The 6,102-nt window shown below is 40.7% G+C and overlaps 1 pseudogene; it reads left to right on the top strand.

Moving 5' to 3' along the window:
* Positions 1-611: 611 nt before the first annotated feature.
* LOC125097324 (zinc finger protein 277-like) lies at positions 612-5,840 on the top strand (annotated as a pseudogene).
* The last annotated feature ends 262 nt before the right edge of the window (positions 5,841-6,102 follow it).

Raw genomic sequence — 6,102 nt, 5'->3', positions numbered from 1 at the left:
CCACCCAGGCACCCCTAGGTATTTCTAAGAGTACAAAATTCTGCTAACCGTAACTAAGACTGATGGAAGTAAAGGAAATAACCCTGTATGTGGAAAAGTAGGAGATATGTAAGAAAGATATAAGGAGTGGGAATGCATTTTGTTGAAGGAAAAGAAGGAAAATGAGATGGTTGTTTGGAAGGAAATGACTTGGGACAAAGCCTAAATGCAAAGGAAAGTTGTAGAAGGTTTGTGAAAGGAAATCTTCAGAAAAAGAATTTTAAGTGTGGTCATGACGGACTAAGATTGAAAAGAATTTTAAAAAGACACTGGTGTAGAAAGCTGGTTTTCTCTCTGTTCAAAAGGACAAAGTTTTCTTAGGTTAACTGATCTGCTGTTAAGAAGAAAATGTAAACAGTTGTTTCCTCTTTGCCTGTCCAGAAAAACCATTTTCTATATTTTGCCTATATTGGGTCTTTATAAATATCCTTAATTATATTTAGGCATGTGCTTTAAAACTTTCTAAGATTTTAACAAGTGTTGACAAGATTTAAATTATAAATGAAGTCCAGTCGCATTTCCATTGGTTCTGGGCCTGCCTGGAGGACATCCTTTTTCTCTTCTGCCGAGTAATGGCTGCCCCTGAGACACAGGGGGCTGCTGCCGGAGGGGAGGAGGGCAATCACAGCAAAGTTGGGGGTGTCAGTTATGAGGACAGTAAGGATTGTATCCTGGAGCCGCTTTCCCTGCCAGAAAGTCCAGGTGGCACCACTGCCTTAGAAGGTTCTCCATCTGTGCCTTGTATTTTCTGCGAAGGACATTTTCCTTGGGTGAACAAGACAAATTTCTGAAGCACATGATTATTGAACATAAGATGGTCATAGCTGATGTCAAGTTGGTTGCTGATTTCCAAAGGTACATTTTATATTGGAGGATAAGGTTCACTGAATAGCCCATTACAGATTTTTTTTTTTAAAGATTTTATTTATTTATTTGACAGACAGAGATTACAAGCAGGCAGAGAGACAGTCAGAGAGAGGAGGAAGCAGGCTCCCTGCTGAGCAGAGAGCCCGATGTGGGACTCGATCCCAGGAACCTGAGATCACGACCTGAGCTGAAGGCAGCGGCTTAACCCACTGAGCCACCCAGGCGCCCCCCATTACAGATTTTTGTAGTGTGATAAGAATCAATTCCACAGCTCCCCTTGAAGAATAAGACAATTACTTTTTGTTATGTGATGTTTTACCAGAAGATCGACTACTTAGAGAAGAACTTCAGAAACAGAGACTGAAAGAAATTCTGGAACAACAGCAGCAAGAAAGAAATGATAACCATTTTCAAGGTATTTTTATGTTTTGTAGTGAGGAATTTTTCAGGAACAGATCTGTTCTTTTGAACCACATGGGCCAGAGAACATGCTTTCAACATTGGATTGCCAGACAACATTGTAAACTGCAATGAATTTCTATGCACATTACAGAAAAAGCTGGACAACTTGCAGTGCGTGTACTGTGAGAAGACCTTCGGGGACAAAAATACACTTAAAGATCATATGAGAAAAAAACAGTATCGGAGGATTAATCCTAAGATCAGAGAATATGACCGATTTTATGTCATCAGTTATTTGGAACTTGGAAAGTTGTGGGAGGAAGTTCAACTGGAATATGATCGGGAATTGCTAGACCATCAGGAATATGACTGGTCTGACTGGGAAGAACACCCTGACTCTGCTGTCTGCCTGTTTTGTGAAAAGCAAGCAAAAACCATTGAGAAATTATGTGTCCACATGGAGGATGCTCACGAGTTTGATCTCCTCAAAATAAAGTCAGAACTTGGATTAAACTTCTACCAGCAAGTAAAACTGGTCAATTTCATCTCAAGACAGATTCACCAATGTAGATGTTATGGCTGCCATGTGAAATTCAAATCCAAAGCAGAGTTAAGGACTCATATGGAAGAAGCTAAACATACATCACTTCTTCCTGAAAGAAAGACATGGGATCAACCAGAGTATTATTTTCCAACCTATGAAATGACACTCTACTGTGTACACTGTCTGACAGTGAAAGTGACCTGACAGCTCAGGAACAAAATGGAAATATTACCATCATCAGTGAAGATATATCTAAACTGCATGCTTTGAAACAAAGCAGTATTTTGAACCAGTTGCTACTACATGAGGGCTTGAAAAAACTAGAGGAAAATGCCACAGAAAAACTAGAAGAAAATGCAACTTCTCATGTTTTTCTCTTATGAGACAAACTCAGAAAAATAAAGATTAGTCCTTGGTGAAATAAAATTTTAAAAAGTACTTTGCGAAAAATAAAATGAGGACTTTTTGTATTTTTGGCTATAAAGTTTTACTATGTAATCATAAATGATCTCATTTCATTAGACTCAATTATCTATAATACGGAGACATGTGGGGCACCTGGCTGGCTCAGCTGATGGAGCATGTGACTCTTGATCTCAGGGGTCATGAGTTTGAGCCCCACATTAGGTGAAAAGATTGCTTAAAATTTTTTTTTCCTTTTTTAAATAAAGGGGACGTGTAAATCACACACACACACAAATCAATTGTAAATGAAATCTCTTTAACTCATTAGGCTATTCCTTGGTATGTTAAGTTACTCAGGAAGTACTGCTAAACAAATGATAAACTCTGGGTTACATCTGGGTACATGCTATAACTATTCTAGAAATTCTATGCATTTCCCAAAGTTTTAATGTTTTGATAGATCATCATTTGATATTGTAATTATTGAAGTGTTATGTGTCAATGGGTCGCAGGATAACTTGAGTTTCTTTGTCTACAGTATCATAGTGAACTTTCGAATCAGATCATTAACAATGTCCATTTCCGAGTTTTTTTGTCATTAATAATTGTTCTAATTCTCTCATAAAATGAGTTTTATTTTAAAGGAGATTCATAAAAAGGACTTTCAGGACAACACAGGTACTCAATACCTTTAAGCTCAGAACTGAAATGAGTAAGAAATTCCAGAACTAACTAAAGCTGCATTCAAACTAAACCAGAATTAGTAACATGGGACTAAATGAACTAAAAGATTTATAGTGTTATGTCTCTTATTTTAGACATTGCTCGTGCTCTAATGTTTGCTCTTCCAGACTAAGAAAAATTTTACTTAAGTTATCTGTGACTTACAGAAATGTAAAAATATTCATTTGTAAACAAATCAAAGTGTTCAGCTTTTCTATCTGAACCCTCTGAAACTCAAAAGGTTTCAGTAAGTATTCTTTCTTCCATGGCAATCAGTCATTTGCATAAGTTCAATAAGAATCTGTTCTCCTTATAACAGGACACCATTGGAAACATGGGTTATTTTACCAAAGCTTTGACTGGAATGTCATATTTGAGAAAGACATTCAAACACTCAGATATGACCAGATAGCTTTAAGGAACTTAGGTTGACTTTATGAAACCTGGAGCCATAAAGCCCCTTGGAACTGTTGGCCTGATACCTTGCTTACAGAGTTCCAAGCAGCCTCACCAGGTGAGTAAAGAATGTCACTTCCTGGCAGGTACGGGAACCCCAGGATATTTTGGGGACCTCAGGAAGAGGAATTTGCCCCAATTGACAGGTATTGCAGGCAGGTCTGATGGCAAGTACTTGGCTTGGCTTCTGGCCTGGAGAGCCGACTAAAAGTTCAACCTAGAGATTCCTTATAAGAAGTTCCAGCAAAGCAGATTCTAAAAGATCTATAATGATCACTCACTGTTCTTGCTGAGCTTATGAAAATAATTAGGCCAAATCTGTTTAAACTGGACTTGTTTTTTCAGATAAATTAGTCTTGATTTGGCCGTCTCTGGAAATGAGGGTTATTTTAGAGAGAAAAATTGTGTTTTTTTTAAAAGATTTTATTTATTTATTTGACAGAGATCACAAGTAGGCAGAGAGGCAGGCGTGGGGGGGCGGGGGAGGCAGGCTCCCCGCTGAGCAGAGAGCCCGATGTGGGGGCTGGATCCCAGCAACCTGGGATCATGACCTGAGCTGAAGGCAGAGGCTTTAACCCATTGAGCCACGTAAGCACCCCTGAAAAATTATGTTTTAATAACACACCTTGTGGATTCTAGATTTGATTGTCTTTTAATGTTGTTTACCTAACCTAGATAACTTGAAGTAAACTTCAGAGAAGTTACACAATAGCTCGTTTAGACGATCTTCTTGCTTTTTATTCAGTGGGGATAATAACAGGACCCCGTGGCACATAATTAAACTGAGGCTGATAGAGACTCCCAGCTCCAGCCCCTTTCCTCCCTTGCTCTCCTTTGCTCCTGCTAAGGCAGAGAAAAGACCAAATAGCCACCCCATTTGACTAAGATAAGATAACAAGTCATTGCTCCTGCTGAGACAGAAGAAAAAGACAAGATGCCTGGTCCTGTTTGAATAAGAAAAGGAAAAGAAACAGTCCCTTGGAGTGATTTAGCACTCTCCTGAGACACCTCCACATAGATGATACTTCCACATGAAGGGGCCATTTGGCCTTGAGAGACTGGGAAAGCGTCCAGGCCTTGAGAGACTGTGAAAACACCCTGTTACCATCCCCCATTACCTGTAATCATAAAAACTCACTCCTAACCCTGTGGGGTGCTTTGGGAAGGAATCCTGCTGAGCCCACTAGCATTAATAAAGCTATGTTTTCCTTGCTCTCCTGTGTGGCGTTTGAGTTTTCCTTGGTCACCTCAGATTTTCCGCAACAAAACAACTGGAAAATGGGATTGATTCCCCAACAATTATATAACTTAACTATCACCTTGACCAGTTCTGTGTGGCTGGGATAATAATAATGACTAAAAGCCAGAAGCATACCCCACCCCATAGGATTAACTATGGACTTGTGGTGATAATAGATGACCCCACTTTCTTTATGATTGGATTGGAGGATGCATGTGGGACTCCCCTTATCTCTTGACAGGTTTTCTCCCACATGCCAGTGATCCTTTGTAATTAGGATATTGTTAAGGCTGGACCACTCAGGAAAAGGGCTTCTTAATGGTTTCATCCCTTAGTCATATTTATCCTAGAAGCCACCCCTATTGAGGTACAATTACAAACAAAGTCTTTAGCTAAGCATAGAACAGCCCTACTTGTAAAAGGAGCCTCAAAGCTCACTATGGGGGCGCCTGGGTGGCTCAGCGGGTTAAGCCGCTGCCTTCGGCTCAGGTCATGATCTCGGAGTCCTGGGATCGAGTCCCGCATCGGGCTCTCTGCTCAGCAGGGAGCCTGCTTCCTCCTGTCTCTCTGCCTGCCTCTCTGCCTGCTTGTGATCTCTCTCTGTCAAATAAATAAATAAAATCTTTAAAAAAAAAAAAAAAAGCTCACTATGGGACAATCCCTGACAGTAATGACTTTGCATCAGGTCCAGATTTGTCTTAGAAACCAAAGGCCGCTGATGGATGATGGAGGCCAATTTATTAAATACCAGGCTACACTGATAGAGATGCCTGAAATAATACCTAAATAATACCTAAAAATAATACCTAAAACCTGTCAGACTTTAAAATCCAGCTACCCTTATGCCTGGACCTGAAGGTCACACTTCTGTAGAGTATAACTGTTGGAGGTCATTGATATCATTTATTCTAGTCAACTGGATTTAAAAGATTGCCGCAGCTATAATTCACCTCAAAAGCTCTATGGCAGGCCACCCCCATAGTAAGTAGGCTTAGAGGAGACCTCAAACAGATTGGAAACTTAGAGGTGTCCCAACACCTCCAGGCTCTGGGAAAAACTCGAATGCACATCTCCTGAGAAGCTTTAGACAGGACCCACTCAAACCATGGTGGACTTGGCCCCACACTGTTGTTCTAACCACCTCTACTGCCTTCAGGGTCTTAGGTGTCACCGAATGGGTCCACCACTCTAGAGTAAAGAAGACCCTCACCAGCTGGATGAATCACGCCAGTGGGAAGCCCAACCAGATCCTATGGACCTGCTCCAGCTCCACCTTTGATGAGACCCCACCGACTGATGGACATCTGTTCACCGTGGTCCCTGGCTATTGTTGGCATGACACCGCACCCTCACCTCGGGAGTTGAACTTTACATTGCTCTCCCTTCTGACTGGACTTTCTCCCAGAAACTTGTTATTGCTTATTGG

This window comes from Lutra lutra, chromosome 4 (genome assembly GCF_902655055.1).
Source record: "Lutra lutra chromosome 4, mLutLut1.2, whole genome shotgun sequence".
Classification (NCBI taxonomy): domain Eukaryota; kingdom Metazoa; phylum Chordata; class Mammalia; order Carnivora; family Mustelidae; genus Lutra; species Lutra lutra.
This window is presented reverse-complemented; position numbering and strand designations above follow the sequence as displayed.